The sequence below is a fragment of the Sceloporus undulatus genome, chromosome 3, assembly GCF_019175285.1.
Source record: "Sceloporus undulatus isolate JIND9_A2432 ecotype Alabama chromosome 3, SceUnd_v1.1, whole genome shotgun sequence".
Classification (NCBI taxonomy): Eukaryota; Metazoa; Chordata; class Lepidosauria; order Squamata; family Phrynosomatidae; genus Sceloporus; species Sceloporus undulatus.
Window position 1 is genome coordinate 218646607 of NC_056524.1, and position 15745 is coordinate 218662351.

Here is a 15745-nt window from a genome sequence, read left to right on the forward strand (position 1 = left end):
CTTTTAAAAAGTTGTAAGTGGGATTAGGCTGTACATGCCCTATAGGCTCTGTGTGTTTAATAAATGTGTCTTGAAGCATAATCGTTCTACACTATATAGTCATGGTGGAACCAGAGTTCAGCTCTTTAGTCCTGACTGTTAATTAATAGAAGTGTCATAAAGAAGTCATCTTGTTGTGACTGATGTTTAGGCTATGGGCTCTGTTTGTAATAATGGGAGTTGAAAGACTGCAATATAAATCTTTAGAAGGTAGAAAAGAATAATGAAAGGAAAGACAGAAATTCACCAAACATCCATACACAAGGAAACAAAATATAGTATATAGGCCTGTTACAGACAGGCCAAAATAAAGCTGCTTCAAGTCACTTTGGAGGTATGGTATTTCAATGATGCATGAATCCTAAGAGTCCAAAAGCCACACCAAAGCTGCACTCCAGTCCTTAGGACCAGAGCGTGGCTTTGGTGCGGTGTTTGGACTCTTAGGATGCATGCATCATTGAAATACCATACCTCCAAAGTGACTCGAAGCAGCTTTATTTTGGCCTGTCTGTAACAGGCCATTGATTCCATGGGTTTCCCTGTGTTTTTTTATTTCTCTTGTAAGTGTGCTGAACTCAACCTTTGAATACTTAGAGATAAGTCATTATCAACCAGCAGCTGTAATAACAAACCCTCCCACCTTGCTGAGATGGACAGAAACTTCCCAAAGCTTCTGAGGTCAGAATAAATGTGTACAAATGTTATACAAGTCAGCCTTGATGGGGGCAAAGTTTATTCATTGTAGAGATCCATTGCAACATAACATTTTGAACTGTCTTATGTTTCTGGCAGTACAGTGAGTATTTTTTAATAAGAATACTTAGTTTTTAACTCTGTAGTCAGTCTAGATTGATATGCAGGTTCAGTTATCAGACAGACTGATCTGATTTTGTTACTGTGAAGAGAGATGTATTTTCCAATTGAAACCTCAGTAACTAGCAATGGGAGCTTCGTTCCTGAGCAGGAAGATGACATATTAGTAGTACTGTACCAGCTTTACATGTCTTGTTTTCTCGGTAAAGATTTTATAATCCTCTTGAATTTTGCTTTGTTTTACAAAACATACTGTATTATCATTTGTTAGCACTTATATTTAGTTACATAAGCCTAAGTTTTCTTCCTTGGTTCAAGCAGCAAAATATTACTTATTAATGTATCCTAGTTCTGTATTTGCTATACCTTTTCACCTAGTACATATAAAACCTTTCATTTTGAGAAATGAAAATAATTTAAATGTCATGTAAATTTTTTTCTCTTTTTAAGACTATTTTTTCACTTCACTATACATTTGTTGAGCATCTGGAAGCTTGGGTGAGCCATTCTTTTCCTCCATGTGAACTGTTTTGGTTTGAGTTCACTAAAACTCAAACTTGAGTTTGTTTCCTTTAAAACTAGGTAGATTGAAACATTTTACCAGATACACTTTTCTGGGTATACATGTAAGGGATCTTCTAAACTTGGAGGTATTGCATCTTAGGATGGAACCAAGAGCAAACATCTACACATAGCTATCTAAAGGAAAATTTTACTGAACACATTTAAAACATATACAATGGATACATTGTGTAACAGTAGTTATTACAGTAGAGCTTCATAAATGGCAGTAAGTCAGTGGGCGACACAGATAGCTAGCAAGTGTAACACAGTTACTTCAGAATGGGTAGTATTTGTTCAAAGGAAATAAACTCATGAGGCAAAGAGAACTCAAAGATCCAAGCTGTTACTGCAGTGGCTATAGAAGTTTGGATTATGATTGCAAGAGGTGACAAGGTTTGAGGCTAAGCCATCTAAAATTCACATTGGCTATGGTGGGGATGAGGAAGGGTGAAAGTGATGGGTTCAGAAATAGTGGATGGAGCTGCTGAATGTCTTTTCCTAAACTACAGACACAGAAGAAAAGGCAGGAAGAAAGGTTCAGGTACTGGTATTGCACAGAGAAAATGCTCCCTGAAAAATAAATTAAAGGGGGATAACGATTACCCTGTCTTAAGAGGGGACTGTTGTAATTCTGGTTGGAGCAATGAAAAAGAAAAGAAAGTCAGAACAAATTAACCAAGGTCCTTGGGGTCAGAACTTTAGGAGAGAGAAAAAAACTAACAAGACTTTCTGGATAAGATCCTGGATTCCAGTTGTTTGAAAGCTTAGAGTTTCCTGCTTCAGTGGATTAATCTTAAAAGAGAACTCATGTTCCAGGAGGGAAGAAACCCATGACAGTGAAGGAGGTAGGAAGCAGACCCTGATCTGTGACATTAGCTTTGTTGTACAGGTATTTTATATGATTTTGAGGTAGAGGAAAAATGCTAAAGGTCTCTGTCAAGCTTTCACACACCAAAATGTTATCCTGCTTAAAGATCCTGCACTGTTTTGCCAGTGCAGTTTTAGGTACAAATGAATGGCTCAGACTCACTGAACTAAGATGGGAAAATCATGGTTGTATTGTAACAAAAGAGTTGAGCTGGTCGTCCTGCCCCAAAGGTAATTATCCTGTCAGCGTGATTTCAATAAAAGGTAAAGTCACCCTTGGGATTCGTGTAAAGTAAAGGTAAAGGTTTCCCCTTTGACAAGGTTGTCATGCCGTGTCTGACTGTAGGGGGTGGTGCTCATCTCCATTACTAAGCTGAAGAGCCTGCGTTGTCAAAGACAACACTGTGATCATGTGGCTAGCATGACTGCACAGAATGCTGTTATCTTCCTTCCGAAGTGGTACCTATTTATCTCCTTGCACTTTTACATGCTTTTGAACTACAGTCGGCCCTTGCCTTACGCAGGGGATCCGTTCTGGACCCCCCCCCCTCCGCATAAGGCGAATTCCACCTATGTGGCACCCCGTGTGGCGGCGCATGGGGCGCCACAGGCCTGTGCGTCCATTCATTTGAATGGGACGTGCCGCCCCTTGCGCCCCGTGCGCTCCCCGTGGCTTGAGTGCGTATGCTCAAGACCGCATAAAGTGCACCCGCATATAACGCGGGCGCACTGTACTAGGTTGGCAAAAGCTGGGACTAGTGATGGGAGCTCATTCTGTCATGCAGCACTTGGGCCTTGAACTGCCAACCTGCCAGTTTTACAATCATCATAGTCAGCGTTTTAATCACTGAGCCATTGTTTTCCGTGGGATTGGCATATTCCACCAGAATTCCATCCCAATTTGGCTGTCTTTGATACCAACACCTTGCCCCCACCTTCGGTATTAACAACAGTTCTAAGAGCAACACTGACTGCTGCTTTTTCTGACTTACCTGCTGTTTCCCCACATGCTACAGCTATATCATTAGTAAGGGAGTCAATGCCGACTGCCTCTTCTTCTTACCAGACCAAAACTTGGAAGCTTTCCTACTCAGAGTTGAGACACAAGCAACCACATTTGCCTGAAGCCCCAGTGTCACAGGAGCAACACTCAAGGAGAAAAAGAAAAAAAAGATGAGGCATAAACAATAGTCAGAACTACTATCAATACCCTCAGGCTCCATACTGATGGCACCAGCACAGACATCTCAGGGTTCTGAACCAATGCTAGAGGTTGATCCTATGCTATTGGGGCTTGAGAGCATGGACCCTACTTCAGTACTGAATGTACACGCAATGTAGCACGAAATAGAAGCATCTAGGGAGCAATGTGTGCCGACGTCTCATTGTTTTTCTACAGTATAAATGACTGCCACTCTCTCCTACTGTGCTTCAAGGCTGTTACCACCATCCCTAATATATTAGAGATCACTGTTTCATAAGGAACATTCATAGGCCTCATCATGTCTATCCTACCACAACTGTCGATACAGGGAGGATTCACCATATTGGTTTCATATATGGATAGATATCGATAGGAACATCTGTATTGTTCAGATTCCCTGTCATAGAGGGATTGGTACCATGTATATGATCCTAATTACTACTCTTCCAGACCTTCGCACTCTTACTATCATAGGTGGTTTCAGTCTCCGTATAATCCTTATGCACCCAGGCACCACTCACCATCACTTCTGTTGTCTCTGCATGGGTGATCATCTCCGGTACCAAGGTGGCATCCTTCCTCTCAACCAATGAGCAAAACTGCAACTATATCAACAGCTCCACCTACTCAACTTCTGGTTATTACTCCTGGCTTGACAAATCAGATCACGTTGACTATTCATACCACACCAATTTGTACTGTTACCCTGTCTCTCAGTGGTTGCTGCTGCTGTAGTTATCCCAGCTACAACCTTGTCTGCCTTTTTATCTTTCACGGTTGTTCTAGTTGCCATCATGCCAGCACCAATGTTTCTGTTCAACTGCAGTCGAGGGAAGTGATGCCAGAGTTGTCCAATACCAAGTATGACTCAGAATCTATCTTGTGAATCGCCCTCTGCTTTGACATCTTCTCCTTTGATGACAGTTGAAGACACTATGGCCATCTCACCACCTGAAGATGTGAAGCTACTTGCTGACATAGTCTTGGGAATGGCAAAAGCTATTGGATTGGATGTAATTGCTCTTCTACTGCCAGTATTGAATCTTCTCTTTCACTTGGTTGACATTCAGACACCTATGCTGGCAAGCATCACATAGCTGCCAGTTGTGCTGGAACTTATTAAAGAGACCTGGAGTAAACCAGTTTCTGACTCCAGCCTCTCAATAGAACATCATTACCGAACCTAACAAGAGAATGCTGATATCCCCTTCACTCACCCTATGCCCAATTCTATTGTTGTGGAGGCCTCAGATGTGACTGAGGCCTCAGATGTGGACTGGATATTTTCAGGGGGAGGTTTGACATACCAACAGCCCTCAACATCAGAATTGGTAATATGCAGGTATGCATGTCAGTCTATCAGCGCTTCCTCTGTTAGAAGATGATGCCATGTATCTCCAACCTAATAGAAGAGCAGAAGAATGCAGCTCTTCAGTTCCAGCAAAAGACACACACCCTAGCAGCACAGCAGTTGCAGTCTGCTTGTCACTCTGCTGATTGTGCTGCTAAGCTCAGGAGCAGTATCTCTGACATGTCTGGTTTTGTTTTGCTGCGTTGATGGTGGACACATGACCACACATTGCAAACTTACCATTTGATGATGAAGTCCTCTTCAGTTTGACCATATGAGACAATAGAGCATCTTTCCAAGGGTAGTGTATGATGGCCAGGAAGATGGAGTTTGGTCAGCTGCAACGATATCAAGCTAGTCTTCTCTTCCTGGAGATGACCATCTTTGTCATTTTCCTCTAGATCAGAGTCTCCATCTTGGCCATCTTGAACCTTGTCTTAGCCGTTCTCTTCCCATTGTCACTCTTCCTGGCAGTAGCGCTTCTCATTTTCCTCTAAGAAAGCCATTGGGTCTTTGAAGTCTAGGTTTTGACCCCATCCACAGAATGTCACCAAGCCCCAGTTTTCCAGTCCTTTTCCATCCTGGGCCCTGATATTATTGCACTACTTCCACACCTGGTGGAATATCACCACAAATTTTTCATTCCTATCATATCACCTCTTCACATGGAAGAGTATATCTTCCATGTGATAAAGCACACACACTAAGGGACAGAGTGTATGCGGAGTGTACATCCATACAGGTTGGCACTAACCATACAGAGTTTTTGGGGCCTAATGACTGTAACAATAGTGGTGACTTACCTGCCTCACTTCAAGTTTGATCCTTTCAGCGTTGGTTCCAGAAGCACTTCAATCCTCTCTTGCATTTCCAAAGCAAGCAGTTGCTTCTGGCAACCTATGTACTTCATTCTCCCCTCTGGTGGACCAGTCTCTCAAACCTGTGATCTGGAATGCCATTTTGGCCTCCAGATCCATCCTGTGTGATGTAGTGTAGTGTGTGAGCATGACTGTTCAAGGCCATTGGACTCCAGAAGACTGTCATCCACATGTCAGCGCTTCGGATCTTTGGGATGTCATCAAGGCTTTTTATTCTTTTGAGTGTCAGTTACTAGGCGGTGGTGTAGGTTACTTTTGACAATGCCACTGTAGTTTGCTATATAAACGAACAAGGCAGCACACATTCATCGATTCTCCTGGATCTCACTGTTACATTCTGGAACTGGTGCACCAGAAGATGCATTAACCTGTAAACATCCACCTGACAGAAAGAGACAACATATTGGCATATGCTCTCAGTCAGGTTTGCATTATCCAGCACAAGTGGTCCCTAACCATTCAGGCTTTCAGACTCATAACCTGAACTTGGGGCACTCCTCATGTGGGCCTATTTTTAACCAAGTCCAGCAATAAATGTCCCTATTACTGTTCAAGAACAGGGATAGGGAAAGGATCATTAAGAGATGTGTTTCTTTGAAGGTACTTAGAAGGTGCCCTCCTGGGAAATGGTGGTGGCAAAGCTTGGCAGGGACAAGACCAATGCTATCTTGATAACACCTTATTGGCTCAGGCAACCCTGGTTTGCAACTCTTCTGTCATGTCCAGGAATTGCCACATCCAGTTTCCACCATCTCCAGATTTTCTGTCTCACTCCCACAAATTTATTTTTTATCCAGACCTCAAGATGTTGACATTAATGATGTGGAGGGTGACCCCTTGACTTTGCCAAGATTAACAAAAGTTCTGGCAGCCTCTACCAGATGGTTGTTTGGTTATAAATGAAGAAGATTTTGTTCCTTTGCATCATCTAGATCAGAGCAGTATCTTCTCACTACAGCATTTATAGTCTTGCACGCCCTGTTACATCTGAACTTCTGTGAAAATGGACCTGAATTTTCTTCCTTAAGGATTTACAACATCTTTACCCACCAATTAAAGTATATTTATCCATCAATTAAAGCTTCAACACTGTCTTAGTCAGTTTTGCTAGTGCTTTCACTGGATGACTAAGTCTTTTGATTTTCTTGTACCGTGGATGAGTGGCTTTTCACTCTTAAGGTGGTCTTCCTAATGTTGGTTACATATGCAAGACAGATGAACTTACAGCACTTTGATATAAAGAACCTGTTGTCTCTTTCCATTATGATAAGGCCATTATTCATCCTGATATTTCTTTCCTGCCTAAGGTAGTTTCTCAGTTCCATCTGAGTCAAGTTATCATGCTACTTACCATCTGTGTGCAGCTGTCATCACCATTAGAGAAGTTACATCACACTTTTAGATGTTTGTTGGGCTTTGGCATACCATGTTAAGTGTACATCTGCCTTCTCATCTACAAATAGATGACATGTCTTTTATGGTGGTCCAAAATGTGGGCAATTGTCTGCCCAGAAGCTCTAAGAGCGGGTGATAGAGACCATATTCTTATGAACTTTCCAAATGACCTATACCTATTAGTCCCAGAGCTCACTCTGTGAGAGCAATGGTGTCCTTGACAGCTGTCATCCAGGGTGTGTCTCTCTCAAATTGCTGGAGCTGGTCACATCCATCCACATTCATACATCAATACAGACTGGATAGCAGGGCAAGAGCTGATGCTTGATTTCAGTGTGTTGTTCTTTCAAGATTCTTCAGTGATCTGATCCCCCATCTTTTGGTGAATTTTACAGTCACCCATTTGTAAGAGGCACAGAGACCACGAAGAAGAACTAACAGGTTGCTTACTTGTAACTGTGGTTCTTCATATGGTTTTCCGTGCTGTCACACAAACCTGTCCTACCTCCCCATTTTCAGGTCCCTGTAAATTTCACAGTGGATATGGTTGCATCCACACTGCAGAAATAATCCAGGTTGACTAACTGCTATGGTTCAGTGATACGGAGTTCTGGGAATTGTAGTTGTGGCACCAGAGCGCTCTGACAGAGAAGGCTAAATGTCTCACAAAACTCAAATTCTCAGAATTCCATATCATTGAACCATGGCAGTTAAAGAGGTGTCAACGTGGATTATTTCTGCACTGTGGATGCAGCCTTGGAAACTGAGGGAACAGTAGCTTGGTGAGCTATGACATGCATGGTTGTTAAGGAGAGGGTGGGGTACCTGCCAAGCTATTCAGCTCTAGAATAGTCCAAATGAGGTCTCTGATCAAGTGCAAAACTCATGTATGTAAGGGCACAGATGACCACAGTTACACGTAAGCAACCTGTTCTTCCTTGTCCTACTTTGCATCTTTGTATTCTTTTTTCTTTTCTTTTTCTTCTGATCTTTTTGTCTTTTTGCTTTAAGCTACTTTAATAATTTTTCTTTTTTTCCTAGGAAATCCTGAAATTATGATCGGAATTACTAAGATTTTGTCCCCTTAATATTTATTTCATTGCTTTTTTCTTTGTTTTTGAATTTACTAAATAAGTGAAAGAAAATTCATATAAATTAAAGTGATGATGAGATAAAAATTATCCTATTAAAATTAAATATTTGATAAAGGAATTGTTCTTGGGGCTGTAAAAAAATCTCATTAGACTTTTTCTTTGGCTGTTTTTCAGATAGTGGAATCCAGTGCTGGAATGTCTTACTCATGCTCTTTTGAAGCTGCACGGAGTGTCAGTTTAGTTTATTTAACGTGACAAGCAAGCCTATGGTTAAAGAGGACATGGCATACTACTATGCCTGGAACAATGATCAGGTATCAGAATGAATATTAGATTTGGAATGGAAATAATATTAATAGGTAGAAATAATGTCATTTGTTTCTCACTGCATATGATTTCCTTCCTCCAAGAGCTATGACTCCTGTTTTCATATTTGAATTTCTAATTTTTTGTTTAGTTTTAAAACTCCTCTCTTTCTCCTGGTGCAGTTCCTCCTGCACCATATTTGAGATTTTCACCTTTCCAGGGCCTGAGCTGACAAATGTTTCTGATCCCTTTGATTCAACAGAGGTTAATCTCTCAGTTCATAGCAAGCTAGTAGACTCTCAGAAGTGTTGAAAATATCACTGACCTCTTACAAGTATGTTGAGATCACAATGCCAGGTCAGTTGTGCCACCCTTTTCCTGAGTTCTAGAGAGTTCAGTAGAATTGTGGAGTAATTTTTCCCACACTGCTGGAATTTGGAAACTAGATGAAAGAAAGGAACAAGATTTCCCACCAATTTATCAGGAATTGAGAGTTTGGCCCCACTCCCTTCCTTTGAGCTTTCTGCCTCAGACAAAAGAGTCTGTGAAGAGTTAGGGTCTATCTTTCCTCTCTAACACTAAGCAAGAGGGGCCCTTCCAAGTTTCTGTGAGGGCAGGGGAGGAATTTCTTGAATAAATGCTATTTCCAGGTTACCAATAGCAACTTGGCAAATGCATTTATAGAATCCTATCTGAAACTATTTATTACCCTAAATAATTCCACCAGACACACCTTGTACACTTTAAGACAAATGTGAAGGAAGCATTCTTTGCTGTGACAAAAACATAATCTTGCTTTCCAGTCATTAATTTTCCTACAGGTATCTCATGTCTGCTGTAGACTTGTTATTAGAAAACTTTAAAAAGATATTTTGCTTTATACTCTCCACCCTCTGAATAATCTGTCTACTAAATAAATGTACTAGAATATTTTTCTAGCCCATTATTTCCTCAGTCTCACTAATTCTGTTCCTTACTTAACCTCTTTTTAATTGGTAAAATAAAATTCCTATTCTTCATCTCCCTCCTTCCTAGTACTAGGCTCTTGGTGTATAAACAGTCTTTAATATTAGTTTAGGCACCTTATTCTGCCATGTCAGCTGCCTTATCTTATGTCAGCAACAGTGATTTAGTATTAAATCATAGAAGTGATATTGAACAACTGGAATCAGCATGTAAACATATGAAGATTGGGTTATGGACAAGTTGTCTTCCATTGTAACTTACTTAAATTATCACAGTGTTTCTCTGTTTGCTAATGGTTCATTGTGGTCTCTAGGCAAATACAGTGTTACAGATTTTTTTACACAGTCATAATGGTATGAATTGTTATGGTTTTTCAGTCCATTCTTTCTCCTTCTTCATTGACTAACCTCACTGTCTGCTAATACAAAACTTGGAAAATATACTTTGTAAGACTATAACTCCCAGATTCTGGTTATGTTCTGGAGCCTTGGTGGTGCAGTGGTTAAATGCCTGAACTACATCCACTCATTCACAAATCACAAGGTTGTGAGTTCAATACCAGCCAGGGGCTCCGGGTCAACTCAGCCTGGCATCTTTCTGTAGGTTGCTAAAATGAGTATACAGCTTGTTGGGCCCTCCCCTTAATGTGGGGGATCCGTTTTGAAAATCTGTGTATGCTTGTGCCCCTTTGGAAACAATGGTGTGCGGGGCAGCGAGCGCGGTGGGCGCATGCGCCATTGTTCTTATGGACACATGGCTTCCACATGAACTGGAATCCGCATATAGTGTGCCTGCTATACAGACTGAGATGTCAACCATAAATGAATGGCAGTCTTTGGTATCTTTCTACAGGATAATTATATTATTTTCAAGAAGTAAACATCAGGTATAAGTTCTAAAGAATCAGCTGTACATGAGTGGGTTAGTCCTGCATGGTCATTGATGTAGTTCTGATCCACCTAATTATATACTTTTGTTCTTGATCCCCCTATCATTGATTTGGACTAGGTATGTCAATGGTGACATGCTGCTTCCTCACTCCATGGAGGATCGTTGGAGTTTCAGAATGGTCTGCTAGTGGCAAGGAAAGCTTTTGTTCTCCCTTCCTTCATATGTAGTATTTTATTTTTTGCTCCTCATCACTATGTAATGTCTATTTGAATAAATCTTTTTCCTTTGATTAAGTTTATTGTGGTTTAAAATGAGGTACTTTAAAGGCAGGGAATGAAATGAACTGGGGTATTCCAGTCTTTCCGGAGGTAGTGCTACAATACATTCTGTATTTGCTGCAGGAAGATCTGTTGTTTCTGCAGGTAGGAAAGGTCTGATATTGCTGGGGATCGACTCCTACAGAAGGACAGGTAGGTATACCAATAAGTAGCTAAGTAGCCATGGGACTCCCTTGAACTTGGGATGCCCAAGGGGCATATGGTCATACTGATGAGAAATTAGAAATATATGGCTTTTCCATATGGATATAGTGATTATGAGAAGAAGTGATACTGTAATTGTTATTAGTATGTAATCTGCATTGTGGAGCAGCTTTATTTATAATACTAGTCTTAGTTTTAGTCATTTCCTTTCCAGAAGTTAAAGCAGTGATTAAAGCTTTAGGTTGTTAATAAACTGAGGTAAGTCTTGTAAGATAATTTTTTAATTTTTTTTAAACTGTAGTTTTATTCTTTTAATAAGTAATCTCTTTTAATATTCTAACAATTCAATTCTGTTTTAATGTACAGTGGGACCTTGTTATCTGCTGGGGTTTGGTTCCAGGCTCCTCCATGGATAACAAAATCCATGGATACTCATTAAATATAATGACAGATCAAAATGATGTCCTTTATATAAAATGGAAAATCACGGCTTGCTATTTGGAATTTATACTTCTGTGGCATATTTTCAAGCTGTGGATGCTTGAATAAAAAAAATCTGTGGCTAAAAAGGGCCAACTGTATCACTTTTCTATGTTTTTAATTGTATTGTTTTTAAATGTTGTGAAGCCTTTCTGAGTCCCAGTTCTGGGGAAAGAGTGGGATACAAATAAATATAATAACAATAAAATAATAAAGTGACTGGTACTGACTTTTAATCATTAATTCATTATTAGCACTATTATGGACTGCATACACAAATTAAAAAAATATAAATGAATAATGTTAGAGTCTGATAAATATGTAGATATCTATTTTCCTGTAGCAGATGGTGGATACTTGATAGTGTTTGTCATACAAGACCTATTCAGGAGACCATTTTAAAATATATAAAATATTTTAAAATATATATACTGTACTCGTAACATTTGATGATGGTAGAGAACCTTTTTTGTTTTCATTGCTTTGTGGCAGCAGGGATTCATTTCAACATGTTGTTTAATATGCACTGTGTGTCCTTAGCATTGTTTTCATTATCATCCTTTCCCACTTGCCCCACACCTTCCCCAGCTGGCTGGATTTGTATCATAACCCTTTGAGATTGTGTCGCAGGGGTTTGATTGGTGGCGTCTCCTTCTGTGATGAGATTTCCCTTAAGAAAGGCAAGCTATAACTGCCTGTTTCTGATTGGCTGTCCCATTTCTCTCTTCTCCCCCCACCCCCAGCACACACCACAGCAGCTTCTGTTCTGAAACCTAAAACAGCCCCGTATACATCCATTCATGAATCCGTGACGTCAGTAGCTTCTATGTTCTCCTTTGCAGCAGGCTTGCAGGATTGTATGGGTGGAATTTCCTTGCTGTATTTTGCACAGTTTGCATGTGTGTATATGTATGTGTGTGTGTGTTACCAGTCATCTCATAACATGAGAAAATGGAGCAGGATTATAGAAATGTATCCATCAATGTAAGTATTTTGAGAAAAATCTGTCTTCCTTTGGGGGCTATGTTTGCAGGATGACCGGTGTTGCGTTCTAGCCATTTGTTTAGGAGGAACAGATGGATGGTGCATTTGGAGTGTGAGTGGACTGGAAAAAATGCTGAAAGACACCATATTAAAGCCAAGAATATTTCTGTATCTTGCAGCTGCTTATCCATTTATTTGTCTGTAGAACTGTAGACCTGTTTCATTTACATCTCTGTAGGTTGTGCCATGGTCATTGACTCTTTTAAAAACAGGATGAAATGAATTTGAATAGCTATCTGAAAAAGCAAAGGTTGTGACTATTGAGGAAAATCATTGCACCCTCTTATTTCAGAGCAGTTGGCTTCTCCCCACCCCCTTCTGAAAATGTAATCTTCTTGTCTGCTGGTGCAGCTTTGGTGCCATGTTAGTACATCTGAAATATGTGTGTCAATATGTTTTGGGCAGATAAGGCTGTTAACAAGGCTTTTTTTGCTGAAAGTAGCTGCTTCCATTTCCGTGAATGAATTAATTTTAGCCATTTAAAATAATGATTAAAATCAGTTCATTCATTGGTATGAAGCCAGCCACTTTCAGCAACATATGCTTTGTATTAGTAATAGCTATATTTTTAACAATGTAATTTTTGAAAATATGTAGTTAAGTTCTGCTCTTCACATAGAATATAGTTAGTACATGAAAAACAATCCCAATAGATTTCTATTTACGGGAGGGGGGGATCAATGTGTGATGTTCATTCTGGAGCATGAATGCACTACTTCCTGTTAAACTCAGTGGGTATTTCTTGCTGTTAAACATAGTGGGGGGGGGGGAGGCTGTGCATCTTATCCCTTTCAGAATTTAACAGAAAAATACAGATAACAGGACTGAAGACAGCAATGGCAGGCTTCACTTTAGAGACAAGGATCTGAGCTATTCTTCTTCATTAACAGTCTCTCCCAAGTTATAGCACAGTGTTTTCCTGCATTTATTTTGCTGAATTGGTGGCTGTATTTTTACAGTTTCTGGAATAGAAAGTAAGAGTATCAAACTAGTTGTTTGACTGCAAAAAAACCACAGCCTATCCTTTTTATCCATTGAGACACTTACCACTTTGGGACCTGTCTCTCTCTGTTTTTTTCTAATCATTATATACATATATCTCTCTTATTTCAGAATAATGGGAAGTGCATGTCAAATGTTCATTGTAACAAAATTAACTTAAATCTATTTTTTTGTAATTTAAGAATATTTTTCAGTATTTATTGTAACAGTTTGAAAATTGTTTTGGATTTGTGTTTAACTTCCCAGATTATAATAGAGATAGTTCAGACATCTTTGCTTTGTTTTTTAATATATTAATTACTTCCAAAATACTAACATTGCCATCTAATTAATCTCCTCAGATAGATTTTTGATAAAGTGTATTACATTTCTTCAGTGCCTTGTGGTCTGCAGAGGCCAGGATTTCCCCTATTCTTATACTACTTGCTACTGGATGAATCACTTTTCAACTTTGTAGGCAGCATTACATAAAAGTTCTAGCTTTGACCTTCAAGCCTATATAGACCCAGACTACATTAGTTGTGATTTAGTCCCACTGATGTCAGTAGGACATGTTAGGGATGATTAAAGTGCTATTAATTTCAGTAAGTAAAAGGTGACTGTCTTAGTCAGGACTCAGCACTATGAAACCTTGTGACTCCACACTGATATTTAAAAATTTAGCACAGAAATCCCAACACTCAGAAAAAGGAGTAAAATTAAACACAAACGATTTTTCATGAGCTCTCTCACACTTTGAAGCTAAAAATGACTAATTGCATAGTAGTATTCAGTGGGGTCAGAGGGGATTGAAATGCAATAAGTTCAAAACAGTGACCTTCTTGCAACCGTGCAGTATTTTTTAAAAAAGAAGTTAGGTACTAATAAAGATACCCTTGCATTGATGAATTCATTAACACATGTAGAGTGATTTTAAAAGATTTAAAGCTGTTGTCCTTATTAAAGCCACAGGTGAGAGAGCATGCTGATGGCACCTAGTTCTGTTTCTCCTTGCCATCAGTCAGGTGAGACTATTCAAGTACTGGTAAATTGGATGAGGGTCAGTAAACTGAAGCTCAGTCCCAACAAGATGGGAAATTCAGTGGAACTAAGTCCAGCAAGTGAGTTAGCAACCTGTTCTGACTTGCTATGAGACCCCTGACCCTTATTCCACTACTTCCCCACCAGATATAACATTCTGCCTAAATCTTCACAGGCACTGTATGTGAAAGCTTCCATAATCTCACTGCCATCACCAAGAGTGAGGGCTTTTCCTGTTCCCATCTTTGCCACTAATGTAAGGCTCTCCTCCTGTCCCACTTCTGTGGCCACCAACTGTGGGGATGTACTGGATGCCCTCAAATTCCCTTATGTATTCTGTCCTCACTGGACACCAACTGCATAATCCTTGGAGGCCAAAAATGTATGATACAGAAAAACAATAGGTTAGTAACAGAATTCAAAAACATAGCTCTGTTAGTCTGGAAAATCAGTATGCAGAGGGATCTGTGGGAATAGGCTCAAGTCTACGAAAACTCATATACCAACTTCTGTCTTTTAGTTAGTCTCAAAGGTGCTGCAAGATCCCTATGCATACTTCGTAACAAGTTGAACAAAACAAAACAGATTAATAATTTAATATATTTAAAGCAAATATTTAACTCGCACACTCTTAGTTAAGTCAGATGCTTAAACCCTGCTCATTAATAACTAAACCTGACTGAGGAGCTCTACAGATTGCCCCAAGGAGTGGCGGAATGCTGCCCCTTTCCTGGCCCGATCCTCACACCGCAGTCTCAATCCAACCTTTGGAAGGTGCAAAAAGGAGCCGCAAAAAGTGGCTCCTTTTTGCACCCTCCAAAGAGTGCCATAGCCATGGCAGTGTGGCTGCATGGCACCTCCTTCAGCACTGTGCCATCTGGACGCAGCACCGGAGGCACGCCATGGTGCCTTGCACCATCTGGAGCGGCATGCGGCATCATGGCATCATGGGGGTGGAGTCAGGGCATATGTCGTCAGGATGCTGTGTCCTGACTCTGCCCACAGGCTGGCCTTTCAGGCCAGTCTGTATAGGGCCTTAGTGTCTTAACCCTAATCCTCACACGTTTACTCCACCACACTCTCCACTTGCAACTCAACCCCCAAACCAGCTATCTTTATTCTACCAACCTTATTCAAATCCCTTCAAATATTCCACCAATCACCTCTCAATTTCAACATTCTGAGTCCATGACATCATTGTTGCACTCCCATTTGAAGGAGCAGGTGTGTGTCAGTATTGTGAAGCAGCATACCATGTGGAGATGTAGGGGAGGGTGTTCTCAGCTGTAATTTCGTTTATTTAAATAATTGTATTGTTTTATAGATTGTGCCTTGTTCTGAAATCCTCT

The 15745-nt window shown here is 40.2% G+C and overlaps 2 protein-coding genes across 8 annotated transcripts in view; one reads left to right on the top strand and one right to left on the bottom strand.

Moving 5' to 3' along the window:
• C3H3orf70 (chromosome 3 C3orf70 homolog) overlaps positions 1-15745 on the bottom strand; it is a 362205-nt gene that overhangs the window by 95338 nt on the left and 251122 nt on the right. The window lies entirely within an intron of this gene.
• Positions 1-15745, top strand: part of MAP3K13 (mitogen-activated protein kinase kinase kinase 13) — a 60463-nt gene that overhangs the window by 12843 nt on the left and 31875 nt on the right. For 5 of the 7 annotated variants that reach the window (XM_042460538.1, XM_042460541.1, XM_042460537.1 and 2 more), the window contains one exon: positions 8380-8519. The gene's annotated coding sequence lies outside the window, so the exon portion shown is untranslated. Of the gene's footprint in view, positions 1-748; positions 836-8379; positions 8520-12231; positions 12315-15745 lie in introns of those variants that run through there. The other 2 variants (XM_042460539.1, XM_042460543.1) reach the window with 2 other exon arrangements.